The 15701-nt window shown below is 56.7% G+C and overlaps 1 long non-coding RNA gene across 1 annotated transcript; it reads right to left on the bottom strand.

Annotated features, from left to right (window-relative positions):
• Positions 1-4342: 4342 nt before the first annotated feature.
• On the bottom strand, positions 4343-6541 carry LOC147344577 (uncharacterized). The gene is made up of 3 exons (XR_015155488.1): positions 6419-6541; positions 6081-6118; positions 4343-5259 (listed from the first exon to the last, which is right to left on the bottom strand). It is a non-coding gene; the product is annotated as an uncharacterized LOC147344577 (long non-coding RNA).
• Positions 6542-15701: the final 9160 nt, after the last annotated feature.

The following is a 15701-nucleotide window of genomic DNA, read 5'->3' on the forward strand; positions in this document are numbered from 1 at the left end:
CGGAGCTGAGGCGCCAGCTGGTGCCCCTCGCGGTGACGGGTGGTCTGTACCAGCTCCTGCAGAGGCAGCCGCTGACTCATGACTTTCAGGCAGAGCCCTGCAGTAAAGAACCCCGAGAAGTCGGCATCAGCCAAAGTTGCCCCACGTCCTGGGTTCACAGGTTCAGAGCCTCTCCCCGCGTCCCAAGCAATCTGGGCACAATTCAGCCCCGACTGTATAGAACAACCTCCCTCTTCCCACATCTGCTCCACGTGGGGCTGGAGACAGGGCTCCCCAGACACCTCCTCCCCACCCGACTGCGAGCAGCGCAGACCAGGATCCGGGTGGACCTGGGGTGGACCAGGTAGAGCAGACCAGGATCCGGGTGGACCTGGGTGGATGAGGCAGAGCAGACCAGGATCCAGGTGGACCTGGGGTGGATGAGACAGAGCAGACCAGGATCCGCGTGGAGCTGGGGTGGATGAGGCAGTGTAGACCAGGATCCGGGTGGACCTGGGTGGACCAGGCAGAGCAGACCAGGATCCGCGTGGAGCTGGGGTGGATGAGGCAGAGCAGACCAGGATCCAGGTGGACCTGGGTGGATGAGGCAGAGCAGACCAGGATCCGGGTGGACCTGGGTGGATGAGGCAGTGTAGACCAGGATCCTGGTGGACCTGGGTGGATGAGGCAGAGCAGACCAGGATCCGGGTGGACCTGGGTGGATGAGGCAGTGTAGACCAGGATCCTGGTGGACCTGGGTGGATGAGGCAGAGCAGACCAGGATCCGGGTGGACCTGGGTGGATGAGGCAGTGTAGACCAGGATCCTGGTGGACCTGGGTGGATGAGGCAGAGCAGACCAGGATCCGGGTGGACCTGGGTGGATGAGGCAGTGTAGACCAGGATCCTGGTGGACCTGGGTGGATGAGGCAGAGCAGACCAGGATCTGGGTGGACCTGGGGTGGATGAGGCAGAGCAGACCAGGATGAGGCAGTGTAGACCAGGATCCTGGTGGACCTGGGTGGATGAGGCAGAGCAGACCAGGATCTGGGTGGACCTGGGGTGGATGAGGCAGAGCAGACCAGGATCCGGGTGGACCTGGGTGGATGAGGCAGTGTAGACCAGGATCCGGTGGAGCTGGGGTGGATGAGGCAGAGCAGACCAGGATCCGGGTGGACCTGGGTGGATGAGGCAGAGCAGACCAGGATCCGGGTGGACCTGGGTGGATGAGGCAGAGCAGACCAGGATCCGGGTGGACTGGGTGGATGGGGCAGTGTAGACCAGGATCCGGGTGGACCGGGGTGGATGAGGCAGTGTAGACCAGGATCCGCGTGGACTGGGTGGACCAGGCAGAGCAGACCAGGATCCGGGTGGACTTGGGTGGATGAGGCAGTGTAGACCAGGATCCGGGTGGACTTGGGTGGATGAGGCAGTGTAGACCAGGATCCGGGTGGACTGGGTGGATGGGGCAGTGTAGACCAGGATCCGGGTGGACCTGGGTGGATGAGGCAGTGTAGACCAGGATCCGCATGGACTGGGTGGACCAGGCAGAGCAGACCAGGATCCGGGTGGACCTGGGTGGATGAGGCAGTGTAGACCAGGATCCGGGTGGACTTGGGTGGATGAGGCAGTGTAGACCAGGATCCGGGTGGACTGGGTGGATGGGGCAGTGTAGACCAGGATCCGGGTGGACCTGGGTGGATGAGGCAGAGCAGACCAGGATCCGGGTGGACTGGGTGGATGGGGCAGTGTAGACCAGGATCCGGGTGGACCTGGGTGGATGAGGCAGTGTAGACCAGGATCCGGGTGGACTTGGGTGGATGAGGCAGTGTAGACCAGGATCCGGGTGGACTGGGTGGATGGGGCAGTGTAGACCAGGATCCGGGTGGACCTGGGTGGATGAGGCAGAGCAGACCAGGATCTGGGTGGACTGGGTGGATGGGGCAGTGTAGACCAGGATCCGGGTGGACCTGGGTGGATGAGGCAGTGTAGAGCAGGATCCGGGTGGACTTGGGTGGATGAGGCAGAGCAGACCAGGATCCTGGTGGACCTAGGTGGATGAGGCAGAGCAGACCAGGATCCGGGTGGACTGGGTGGATGAGGCAGTGTAGACCAGGATCCGGGTGGACCTGGGTGGATGAGGCAGTGTAGACCAGGATCCGGGTGGACCGGGGTGGATGAGGCAGTGTAGACCAGGATCTGGGTGGACTGGGTGGATGAGGCAGAGCAGACCAGGATCCGGGTGGACTGGGTGGATGAGGCAGTGTAGACCAGGATCTGGGTGGACCGGGGTGGATGAGGCAGTGTAGACCAGGATCTGGGTGGACTGGGTGGATGAGGCAGAGCAGACCAGGATCCGGGTGGACTGGGTGGATGAGGCAGTGTAGACCAGGATCCGGGTGGACCGGGGTGGATGAGGCAGTGTAGACCAGGATCTGGGTGGACTGGGTGGATGAGGCAGAGCAGACCAGGATCCGGGTGGACTGGGTGGATGAGGCAGTGTAGACCAGGATCCGGGTGGACTGGGTGGATGAGGCAGAGCAGACCAGGATCCGGGTGGACTGGGTGGATGGGGCAGTGTAGACCAGGATCTGGGTGGACTGGGTGGATGAGGCAGTGTAGACCAGGATCCGGGTGGACCTGGGTGGATGAGGCAGTGTAGACCAGGATCCGGGTGGACTGGGTGGATGAGGCAGTGTAGACCAGGATCCGGGTGGACTGGGTGGATGGGGCAGTGGCAGGATGAGGGACGAGCGCTGCTGTGGTTCGGGGCGCCGCTGGCACATCGATCAGATGATGTGAATCCACGTGTCAGCAGCTGTGGTCCCCAGGGGCCCAGCCTTCCAAAACCAAAATCCGAAAAGGCTTCGTGACAATCAAAAGTCACTTTAAATCAGCCTTTGCCCGCTTCAGGGCTCCTCTGTGGAAGGCTTCCCACACCTCGGGGAGCCAGGCTCGGTCTCCAAGCAGCTGGTCCTCCCCGTGGCGCGGAGAGGAGAAGATGAAGCTGGTTCCACAGACGTCCCCTGGGAAGGTCTCTTCCCTCGTCTTGTCGCTGTCGTCCTGCCGTCGACATCTAAGGCCTCAGCACTTCAGTGAGGAGCTGAAAACGAGGCGGCTGGGGGCGCGGGGGCAGGGGCTCCCTGAGCAGCCCTGGAGCAGCCCCAGGTCAGGTCCTCCTGGCTGCCTGCCGCCGGGAGCCGGTTCCCTCCACCTGAGAGGCCCAGGTGCTCTGACGGGCTAAAGGGCTAAAAGCCGTGGGAGCCTCACTGTCGTCTCTTGGGATCAGACTGTCCCCCACCCTCGCCCAGCCGGGCCCAGGTTCTCTTCAACAGCTCGATCGTCTCCAGATCATCCAGTCCTTCTTGCAGCATTCTGAAAAGCTGTTGCAGGACTGGGTTTGGGGGTGTAGGCCTTTCTTCCTGATGGTGCCAGTCACCCCTGTCAGGAGCAACTCCAGGGGGTTTCGGGAGGCCCTCACTCCTGTTGGACGCTGTGACTATTTAAGATTTCTGGAAATAGCGGTCCATTGCTGGTCTCTGGCCAAGGGCGTGTGGGCTCGGCCGGCTCCCTGTGCCCGGCAGGGAGCTGGGGGGACAGAAGGGGCATCGGGACCTCAGAGAACCAGCAGGAAGAGCGCCGAGCTGTGACCGCTGAGGAGCAGGCCCCGGGCGTCCTGTGAGTCTGGGGTCCCCCGCCAAGGACCCTGGGCCGGGGAGCCCTGCTGGGAGGGCAGGTGGGGGAAGCAGGACTGCCCATCCCCAGCACCACCTGGACCCCCATGCCCGTAGGTGAGCGTACCCCTGTTCTGAGCTGCCCCGCAGGCTGCAGAGGGCGCCAGGCTGACTGCCTCCTTCCCGCAAACGTCCGTGTGTCCCCTGGGGGGTGAGTGTGGCCGTGAGCTGATTCTGGACCTGCCTCCCATCACCTGCCCTGCTGGTGCTGTCAGGCCAGGGGGGTCGTCCAGGGGACCCCAGGGAGGGCAGGCAGCTGGGGACTCTCAGGGACCAGCCCAACCTCCTGAGGAAGCCACTCCAGCACTGGCCGACCCTGCTCAGCACGAGTGCCCACAGACCCCAAGGCCCGCGAGACCCCTCCCCGGGCCCTGGAGGTTGGATCCAGGTGCTGGAGTGCACTCGGGGCTACAGGAGTGTCTGAGTAATGGCGTGTGGTTAAAGTGAGCCCCCCACAGACAGCGGGTCCCAGGAATGCTTGGTGCGTCCAGCCCGAGGTGTGAGAACCTGGCCCCTTCCTGTGACGGACGCCTCGTAAAGGTTACTGTGTAGCTGGTAACAAACCCAACCGGCCAGCCAGCTTCTGAAGAGTTCTAACCCAGAAAGCTATAAATATATAATCTACCAAAGCTTTATTACTGAGTTTTATTAGATTTTTGAAGACAGATTTCACCATTAGTGGCAGAAACCATGGAGCAAGAGAAGAGTCAACCCCTGTTCCTTCTATAGAAAGTACCTGCCATTCAGTTTAAAATAGCTGTGAACACGCCCTGCAGTGACCCCAGCCCTCGGGCCACGTTTCCTCCGTTCCAAGCAGCCTGTGAAGGGTTCCTGGCCCCTGGAGGCCACGGCGCAGGGCGACTCAGAGAAGGTCCCCGTGGCTGAGACCGCGGCGGGGGTGGCGGTGGGGGAGGGTCTCTCATCGGGAGCCTCCCTGCTGTGGAGGGCAGAAGTGGGGGCACGCCTCATCAAAGGAAGGGATTTCTTCCCAGTTCAGAATCCACCCTCATGGAAGCGGGCTGGCCGTCTGTGTGGCTCTCGAGGGTCTGCAGGGGAGCTGTGTGGCTCTCGTGAGGGATGCCTGGGCCAGTCTGGGGCCGGAAGCCCGTCCTGTTGACTGGAGGACCACTCCCTGGGCGCGGGGCCCCTGGCCTGGCTGGGCTGGGTTTGGCCGCAGCTCTGGGTGGAGGTGGGGGGTGGGACCCCAGGAAGCCGGGGTTGTGCTAGCGGCCGGCTCATGCCCAGGCTCCCGAGGCCCGGCTGGGACTCCCGGGCAGGTGATCTCCTGGGTCCCGTGGGCGCCCAGGCTCCCGAGGCCCGGCTGGGACTCCCAGGCAGGTGATCTCCTGGGTCCCGTGGGCGCCCAGGCTGTCCAGGGGGCCCTTCACTGCTTCTGGGGTGATGACACGGGTCGGACTGCTCAGTGAAGCTGGTCTGCAGGCGAGGCTGCTGGAGTCTGGTGAGGGAGGCTCTCGGGAACCTTCTTCGTCCACTGGGCAGTGACGGGGGTTGAGCTTGCAGAGCAGAGAGTGGACAGCACAGGCCCCTCTGGAACAGTCCAGGTGGAGACAGTGCTGCAGGCCGGCTGGCTCCTCTGGATCCCGGGATCGCCCCCGCCCACCGGGTCCCTCACTCAGTTCTGGGGCCCAGGCCTGCTCTTCCCCTGACTTTGGGGAAAGCGCAGCTCCTGTGGTGGGGCCTGGTGACCCCAGAGGATCTGGACAGGGTGCTAGTGTTTAGGTGTGGAGGGCCAAGTCCCCTGGGGTCTCAGCCGCCCCCGCCCTCCTCCTCAGACTTGGAGCTGGGACACTTTTACAGCCTGCCCCTCTGATGCTCCAAAGGTCACGCATGGAGCTGGAAGGGCTCAGTTCCAGGAGACGCATCTGGGCAGGGGAAACCCACACCAGCTTCACGTCCCGAGGAGCTGGCCGGGCCGGCCCTGCAGAGGCTGGACAGGTCTTCAGCTTTGGGAGGAGCCGACAGGCAGAAAACGGGCTTCTCACGGGTCCACAGGGAGCTCCAAGGCCCTGTTCAGAGTCGGCTGCATCTCTGGACACAGTACTGGGGAGGGTCCCGCCAGCCCCAGGGGCGCCAGGAGGACCAGGGTGGAACAGGGTGGGGAGCTCGGAGGGGAGATCCAGGGGCGCATTGGGGGCTGCCCAAGGCCTCCCAGGGGCTGGGCACACAGGGCTGGAGACAGCCGGGTGGGGGTGCGGGTGCCCAGGCAGGTGGGGGTGCGTCCCGGGCAGGGCTCAGGTCCTTGGGATCCCTGTGCCCTGCCGACTGCCGCCAGGCTCCGCCCCCTTAACTACCGCACCCCTGGGCTCACAGGACCCCCGTCCTCACCCACGAAGCTCACGCATCCTTACCAGGGGCGTCGTGTAGCCCAGCTCTTGGAACCAGCGGCCTGAAAAACCCAAGACCCTCGTCAGGGCCTAAAACCAGAGGACTCGGGCCGTGTGGCCGGCGTCTCCCTTCGCCCCGGGCGGTCACTGGGCACAGAGAGCCCCCGGTGGCCTTGGGCTCTGGGACCCTCCCCCGGGCGCTCGGCCCCCACAGTGCCCGTGGCCTGAGTCGACGGGAAGGACTCTGCCTGGGGTCCCTGGGGTCTGCTGGTCCACAGTCCCTGCTCCCTCCAGGTCCCCCCTCAGCCCAGCGCCAGCTCTCGAGGACCTCAGAGGGGGAGGGTCTCCCCTGGGGGCCTCACCTGGCTCTGGGCGAGGGGCTGCCTGAGCCCCAGCCCTTGGTGCTCCTGCCTGTCCAAGTCAGGGCTGAGCCACGGCGGCTTCGAGCGGAAGAGCCGCAGCGTCATTACCGGGTCGGTGCGTCCCTTGGGGAACAAGGCCGAGAGGTGGGCCCGGCCTGGCAGGGCCGCCTGCTTCCCCCCCGGGCGGCATGCCCGCTGCCCATGGCCATCGCATCTACCTCTCTTTCCCTCAGAATCCAGGCACCCTTAAGGTAACCTCTGCAGTGAAATACCTGGGCTTCTCAAGGAGAGATTCTGGGGACTCCCAGCTGAAAGGGTCGGAGCGTTCCTGGTCCTCCTGTCTCAGCCTCAGTGTGATGCGCTGATTACAGGCAACCCTTGAAAGGAAGATGAGACAGGAAGCTCTCTGTGATGTCCCTCATGGTGAGGAAGGGCCCAGTCAGCGCCTTGGTCGGAGGGAAGCGGCCTCCCCACCTTCCCCACCCCTTCAACAGGCCGCCCTGAAGGGGGCTTGTCCCCAGGTCCTGGCGGGAGGACTTGGCTGGGGTGTCCCAGGGCTCACGGCCGCCCTGGAGGGGGCTTGTCCCTGGGTCCTGGCGGGAGGAGTTGGCTGGGGTGTCCCAGGGCTCACGCATGCCTGCTTTCCTGGCCTGCTCGGGCAAGCCTCCCTCTGGGTCTGCCCTGAAGACACTCCCCTCCCCTCTGACCGGATTTCTGATCCAGCTCTCCCAGCCCTTGCTGGCGGGTTCCGGGGGGCATCTGGGCATTAGTGCGTGTCCACTGTGTGCACCCCCTTCCGTGAGGTTCCAGGGGCAGCTCCGGTCAGCACTGCATGTCAGTGTGTGCGCTCTGCCTCCTGGATCCTCTGATCCCTGGAGGTGGCCCCGGCCAGCGGCAGCTCCCCTCCCTGATCCTCCAGCCCGACAACAGGAATCTGCTTTCTGTCTCTCTGGATTTACCTCTTCTGGACACTCTGTGTAGCAAGGACTCACATAATACATTGCCCCGGTTGGTCTCTTCCACGGGCACAGTGTTTCCAGCGTCCGTCGGTGTCATATGAGGCTCAGGGCTTCACTGCGCCTCACGGCTGAGTTGCATCCCGGGGTGGATGGACCGCATCTCGCCTGTTCCTTCTCATCCGTTAACGAGCATCAGTGCTCTTCCTGACTCTTGGCCCCTGTGGATCAAGCGGCGCAGGCTTGTCTGAACTCCTCTCTTCGCTTCTCTGATGTGTGTGTGCTCAGGATTGGCATTGCTGGGCCGCATGGTAATTCTAGGTTTAACTTTTTGAGGGACTCTCTCTTGTAATGGAGAGTGACTGTGCACACCAAGCTGTCGACACGAGGCACAGAGCTTATAAACCTGCTGCCGACACAAGTTGGGTCATGTGCTGCCTTGAGTTTAAAATGAGCTTCTGCAGAGCTCAGCATCAAACAGCCTGTGTTATCTGTTTATTAACTGTCCTTCTGATGTGAAAATTCACAGCATTTGAAACTTTCTAAGCCATGCTGAATTATGAGGCCAATCAGGGACGCTGATTCTTTTTCATTTAAATACATCTGGGGCTTGAGTGGTTTTGTATTTATAAAATAAATGAGTTGCATGGCTTTTTAAATTAAAAACCTTAAGAAACGTTATCACTGAGATGAACACAATTAGGTGAGATCTTCAAAACAATAAAATGTCCTCTTTCAGAGCACTTTTGGGTATAAAAATAAACCAGCACATCTTGGGGGAAGAGTGTCATCTTTGCAGCAGGGGCTGTTGGAGTGGAAGCCGTGTGGAACCGAGGCTGCAGGTCCGGTCACGGCTGCTTCCAGCTGGATGTGGCTCCTGGGGGTCCTAATTAATAACAGCTTTGGAGAACGGAATTATACACTGTGCTTCTTCCAGAGCTGGTTGAGCTTTTTCTGTGTGTATCTCCTCGGGAGAACAAAGAACTCAGACCCCACAGAAACGTGCTCTCTGACTGTGGCCTTGGACCCGAGCCCCGTGGGCAGCGTGTCCGTCTGCCTGGTGCCCGGGGCCCGGGGCAGAAGAGAACAGTCCCGGGAGACCAGGGCGGAGCGTGTGGCCCGTCCAGCCGGCAGCACCTGGTGTCTGCCCACAGCTCCCACGGCGGGTGAGCCTCCAGTCCCCACGGGGGTCTCGCACAGCCAGAGGGCGGCCTTTGGGGATCAATCCCTAAACTGGCCAGATGTGAGCTCGTGTCAGGAGGGGGCCTCCGGGCCTAGAATGCCAGTGGAGGAACGCCGTGTCCAGACTCGTGGACGGACCAGGGTGGGGTGGGGCTGGCTCCTCTTTTCTTGGGACCCTCCCTCTCCACACAGTGAGGAGGAGGAGGGGGTGGTGGAGGAGGAGCAGGCGCCGGAGGAGGGGTGGCAGTGATTTTGCACTTTTGACCTGAGGCTGGGTCCACACGCTGTGGCCATGCTGGTGGCCGTGCTAGGTTATGTTAGGTTTCTGTATAATGAGCCACTTTTAAGAGTGTGTGTACAGAAGCGCTGTCAGTATTCCTGATTTTCCCAGGGATGGAAAGAAACCCCTGAGGCCTGGGAGAGGCCGGGCTCCAGCCTGTGCCCAAGGAGCTGGCTCCCCCTCGCCCGCCTGCGGCCAGCTATGCAGGGAGGCATCCGACTCCGTGACCTGTGGGGCTTCTCCCACCATCCCAGCCTTGTCGGCCTGTCTCTGCAGGAAATTAGTCCAGGGTAACGTCTTTGCTGCCGAAAGAATAAAACAAATGTGAATGACCATGACAGCTCATTACTTGGAACACGTTTCCAGAAGTCCTGGCCCAGCTCCTAGCTGAGCCGTGCTCTGCGCAATGATGTGACTTGTCCATCAAAATTGATGAAACCCGAGTAGCTGACCACCAGGCCTCCAGCTTCATCACGCAGACGAGAAATCAAGGATCGTGTCTGTCAAAATGCTGATGGATGCCCACTGCGCACATCCAGGTTCTTTTCACCCCAGCCCTGCCCAGTGCCCACCTAGGCTGGACGGGAGGTGAGGGTCAGTGGACAGTGGAGGGGACAAGTTCACACGAGCCAGTTTCCATCCTCATGAGGAGTGACCACCTGCCCCCAGCCCCAGGGGCCTAGCCCTGCCCTCTGTCTATGCGGGAGCACCATGGACACTTCTCTGGGACCTGCTCTGCAGGGCAGGTTCCCTCGGTACCACTGATGAGCCAGGCTAGGCCCACCCCCTGCTTCCCCAGGAAGGCCCCCACCCCTGGAGAAGCCCAGCCCGCATCAGGCCAGGGTCAGGAGTGGGCTGTGGCCTCTGCGCACTGACACTTCGGTGCTGGTGCTGGCCTGGCTTGCAGGGCTCGCTCTGTCGCTGCATGTCTCACTCTCGGATTTTAAACAGCACCCCCCAGCTTTCCTCGAAAACCCTGGCCCTGTCCTTCCCACTCTGCTCGCGGCTGGCTGAGCCACGGTCCCCTGGATGCTGTTGCCAGCTGTCTCGTCAGTGTCAGCCCAGGGCCAGCTGGACCCCGGCAACCGGGAGATGCCCTCCCCCAGCTCAGGGCCCCCGTGGGCTGTCCCAGCCCCGCTTTCCCTGCAGGGGAGGTAGGTGTTGTGGGATGTGGCTCCTGGCCCGTGTGGACACCGAGTGGACTCGGCACTGGGCACGGCCCCACTCAGAGCTCACCTCGGACAACAGCATTATGGGTGTTGCTACCGACAGGAACCCCCAAGGCCACCCCAGGGACCCTCTGTGTGAAGACCTGCTGGGTCTTCTTTGCCTGGGTTGGCGTGAGTTAGCCCTCTGATCATGAAAGATGTGTCTCCACTGGTTTTCAGAAGCATGAAAGGGAGACTCGAGACAGTCCCGTTCTGACATGGCGGGCGATGCCATCCTTCCTACGTCCTCATTTCCAGAACGCAAGTGGCAGCTTGTCCAGCAGACTTGGGGGCGGGGAGACTGGCTGTTTGAGCTGGTGACCGTGGGCTCTGCTCGGCTGATTGCTGTTGTTCTGACAAGTTGTACAAAACACAATTTTCAGTTAATCAAGGTATATTCTAAATACAGTGCACAGAAGAGTCCTCTATTTAAAAAACACATGCTGACCCTTGATGCAGGAGCTGATGCAGGAGCAGATGTAGGAGCTGATGCAGGAACAGATGCAGAAGCAGATGCAGGAGCTGATGCAGGAGCAGATGCAGGAGCTGATGCAGGAACAGATGCAGGAGCTGATGCAGGAGCAGATGCAGGAGCTGATGCAGGAGCAGATGCAGGAGCTGATGCAGGAGCTGATGCAGGAGCAGATGCAGGAGCTGATGCAGGAGCTGATGTAGGAGCTGATGCAGGAACAGATGCAGGAGCTGATGCAGGAACAGATGCAGGAGCTGATGCAGGAGCAGATGCAGGAGCAGATGTAGGAGCTGATGCAGGAACAGATGCAGGAGCTGATGCAGGAGCAGATGCAGGAGCTGATGCAGGAGCTGATGTAGGAGCTGATGTAGGAACAGATGCAGGAGCTGATGCAGGAGCAGATGCAGGAGCTGATGCAGGAGCTGATGTAGGAGCTGATGCAGGAACAGATGCAGGAGCTGATGCAGGAACAGATGCAGGAGCTGATGCAGGAGCAGATGCAGGAGCTGATGCAGGAGCAGATGCAGGAGCTGATGCAGGAGCTGATGCAGGAGCAGATGCAGGAGCTGATGCAGGAGCAGATGCAGGAGCTGATGCAGGAGCTGATGCAGGAGCAGATGCAGGAGCTGATGCAGGAGCTGATGCAGGAGCAGATGCAGGAGCTGATGCAGGAGCTGATGCAGGAGCAGATGCAGGAGCTGATGCAGGAGCAGATGCAGGAGCTGATGCAGGAGCTGATGCAGGAACAGATGCAGGAGCTGATGCAGGAGCAGATGCAGGAGCTGATGTAGGAGCTGATGCAGGAGCTGATGTAGGAACAGATGTAGGAGCTGATGCAGGAGCAGATGCAGGAGCTGATGCAGGAGCAGATGCAGGAACAGATGCAGGAGCTGATGCAGGAGCTGATGCAGGAGCAGATGCAGGAGCTGATGCAGGAGCTGATGCAGGAGCTGATGCAGGAGCTGATGCAAGTGTTGATGTAGGTGGTGATGCAGGAGTTGAAGCAGGAGACGCGAGCTCACTTTACTTTTCCTTAAATCCAAGAACAGGCTTCCACAAGTGACTGACAAAGACAGTCTCTACAGAGATGCTGTATAAAGTGAACACTCTCCAAGTTGAGTCCACCACCCCATTCCCAGAGCCATTTCAAACATGGATTTTACCAGAAAGCACTTGGCTCCAGGAAACAGAGAAGTCACCCACCTTGGGCCAGGCACCAGGAGTGGGGTAGACCGGTGGCCCAGGGGTGAATATCTGTGCCATTCTGTATACACACAGTGCATGCACACTCACACCTGGGCACACCTGTGTGCACACACATGCACTCAGACACCCCCACACAGACAACTGTGCACACCTGTGCACATAAGGCACACTCAGCTGCACACCTACCACATGCAGACGTGTGCCCTCACTCCACACCTCCCAACCCTGGGAAACTCTAATCTCTTGTCCATTTCTGCAAGTTCCCCATTTCTGGAAGGTCACGCCATGTGCAGCCCTGGGACTGGCTTTTTCACTGAGCTAAGGCCCCTGGATGCCTACCAGGCGGTCCCCTCACTGCTGGGGCTGAGCAGTGGTCTGTGGTCTGGGCGTGTCTCAGCTGCCTTATTGTTGAAGAACATCTGGGGCTGCTCCTGCACTTTGGTTCTTATAGATAAATCTGTTATGCCATTCATGCACAGGTTTCTGTGTGAAACAAACTGCTCATTTCTCTGGGATAAATGCCCAGGAGTGCAGTTGCTGGGTCATACAGTAACTGCGTGTTTAGCTGCTGTTTTTCTGGCTGCCAAGTGGGGTCCGGAGGGCTCTCTGTTTTTCTTTTCCCAGCTGCCACATCTGCAAATCCAATCTCTCTGCCTCCTGCTGGATTGGGGCGTTTTTTATTTTAGCCATTCTAAATAACGTGTAGTGATACCTCATTGTGGTTTTAATTTGCATTTTCCTAATGGCTAATGATGTTGAACATCTTTTCATGTGCTAATTTGCCATCTGTAGATCCTCTTGGTGGAATGCCCTTGGTGACTTTTGCTCATTTCATAATTGGATTATTTGTTCTGCTTTTAATGTATAACTGTTGAGTTTCGAGAGTTCTATGTTTTAGATACCAGTCCCTTGTCAGATACAGGACTGGTAGATTTTTTCTACTGGGGTTTGTAGATTTTTTCCTCCGAGTTCTTAGCTTATCTTCTCATGCTCTCAACTAGGTCTTACATAGAACAAAAGTTTTTTATTTTGATAAAGTCCAATCTATCTGTTTATCCATTTATGAGCTGTACCTTTGATGTCAGGCTGAGAACTCTGCTTGCATGTTTGCATGCCAAGTCACTCAGTTGTATCCAACTCTTTATGACCCCGTGGACTATAGCCCGCCAGGCTCCTCTGTCCGTGGGATTCTCCAGGCAAGAGCACTGGAGTGGATTGCAGCGCCCTCCTCCAGGAAATCGTCCTGACTCAGGATCTAACCCATGTCTCTTACGTCTACCCGCACGGACAGGCGGGATCTTTACCACTAGGGCCGCCTGGGAAGCCCAAGAGCTCTGCTTGGCCCTAGATATTAAAGGCAGTGAGCGCTTGCTCATACGCTTTTTCTGAAAGCTTCCTCTTTTGTCTTTCACGTTGAAGTCCATGGTCCGTTTTGAGCTAATTTTCATACACGGTGTGAGGTTTCAATCCAGGTTTATTTTTCTGTTTATTTTTCTTCCTCTAGTGCCATTTGTGAAACAATCTGCGCTTCCTCCTCTGAATTGCTTCTGTGTCTTTGTTGTGAGTCAGTTGAGCACATTCGTGTGGGTTTGTCTGGGCTCCCTTTCTGCTCCACTGATCCGTGTGTCTACCCCTCTGCAGACCCCACCCAGTCTCCCTAAGAAGTCTTGAGCTGAGACAGATCCCTCCATTTTCTCTTTTCTTTTCTCTTCTTTTCTTCGCTTTTCCATATAAATGTTAGAATAGCCTTGGCTATGTGTATAAAACAAGCATAATCTTTGAATGTTGATGAGTGGTCTTGAGCCTGCGTATCAGTTTAGAGAGAATTAGTGCGTTTCGCTGGGGAAGGCAGTGGCACCCCACTCCAGCACTCTTGCCTGGAGAATCCCATGGACGGAGGAGCCTGGTAGGCTGCAGTCCATGGGGTTGCAAAGAGTCGGACACAACTGAGCAAATCCACTTTCACTTTCATGGACTGGAGAAGGAAATGGCAACCCGCTCCAGTGTTCTTGCCTGGAGAATCCCAGGGACGGGGGAGCCTAGTGGGCTGCCGTCTATGGGGCCGCACAGAGTCGGACACGACTGAAGCGACGTAGCAGCAGCAGCAGTGCCTTTCATTACCATTTTGTAGTTTTTACGTAAAAGTTCTCTACATGTTTTGGTAGATTTATTACAAGTTAACCTTTCTCCCCTTTCCCTTCTTCATTTCTCCCTTCATTCTGTGATTTGCAAGTCATTTTACCTTTGATTTTTGTTTCCACGTGTTTATTGCCACTGTATGGAGGCACACCTGGTCTTTGTTGACCTTGTATCTGAAACCTTGCTGTTAGTTCTAGGAGGTTTTGTGTTTGTTTTTTGTTTCCTTGCTTTTCTTTTTCTTTTTGTTTTGTGTAGTTTTGGGGGGTTTTTTTAGTCATTGGAATTTTTCTACATAGACAGTCATGCCATCTGTTAACATGGGCAGTTTCATTTCTTCCTTTCTGGACTGTATGCCTTTTAATTCCTCTTCTTGTTTTTTAACATTGAGTGGAACTCCCAGCACAATAAGAATAAGTTAGGGAGTGGACATCCTTACCTTGTGCCTCTTTTGAGGAGGAAAATATTTAGCTTTTCTCCATTAAGTACAAAGTTAGAGTGGGTTCTTTTTATATATTCTTCATCAAGTTGAGAGTTTTTCTCTATTCTGATATTTCTGAGAATTTTTATCATGAATGTTTTTGACTTTTTCAAACACTTTTTCTGCATCAGTCAATATGAACACCTGATTTTTTTCTTCTTTAACTCCTTCGTATGGTAGGTTACACTGATACATTTTCAAAAATTGAACTAGCCTTTCATCCCTGGAAACTGTACTTTCATTCTTTCTGGGTGTTGCTGAACTCTATTTACTGATACTCTGTAAGAGTTTGTCCATGTTTATGAGGGATGGGGGTCTGTGGTCCTCATTACGCACCAATTTGGTATCAGGGTAATACTAGCTTCATAGAAGGAATTAGGAAGTCTCCCCTCCTCTTACTTTCTGGAAGAGTTTGTATACAATTGGTGTTCATTTATCTTTAAATGTTTAAATGGTCTCCAAGGAAACCATCAGGGCCTGGAGATTAATTTGGGGAGAATCTTTTAATTATAAATTCAACTTTATTCATAGTTACAGGGCTATTCAAATGACGTTCACATTCAGTGTGTTCGTGGTAGTTTATGCCATGTAAAACACTGGGCCATGTCACCTAAGCTGTCAGACTTATGTGTTTAATGTTATTTGTAGTATCTCTCCCTTTCAGTTCAGTTCAGTTCAGTTCAGTTGCTCAGTCATGTACGACTCTTTGTGACCCCATGGACTGCAGCATGCCAGGCCTCCCTGTCCATCACCAACTGCCAGAGTTTACTCAAATTCAGACCATTGAGTCAGTGATGCCATCCAACCATCTCATCCTCTCTTATCCCCTTCTCCTCCTGCCCTCAATCTTTCCCAGCATCAGGGTCTTTTCAAATGAATTCGTTCTTCACATCAGGTGGCCAAAGTATTAGAGTTCCAGCTTCAGCATCAGTCCTTCCAGTGAATATGCAGGACTGATTTCCTTTAGGATTGACTGGTTTGATCTCCTTGCTGTCCAAGGGACTCTCAAGAGTCTTCTCCAACACCACAGTTCCAAAGCGTCAATTCTTCAGTGCTCAGCTTTCTTTATAGGCCAACTCTCACATCCATACATGACTACTGGAAAACCATAGCTTTGACTAGACGGACCTTTGTTGGCAAAGTAATGTCTCTGCTTTTGAATATGCTATCTAGGTTGGTCATAATTTTCTTTCAAGGAGCAAGCATTTTTTAATTTCATGGCTGTAGTCACCATCTACACTGATTTTGGAGCCACCCAAAATAGTCTGTCGCTGTTTCCACTGTTTCCCCATCTATTTGCCGTGAAGTGATGGGACCAGATGCCATGATCTTAATTTGCTGAATGCTGAGTTTTAAGCCAAC

Source organism: Bos grunniens, chromosome 26 (assembly GCF_055505025.1).
Source record: "Bos grunniens cultivar Pamir isolate PY7600 chromosome 26, Bosgru_T2T1.0, whole genome shotgun sequence".
Taxonomy (NCBI): Eukaryota; Metazoa; Chordata; class Mammalia; order Artiodactyla; family Bovidae; genus Bos; species Bos grunniens.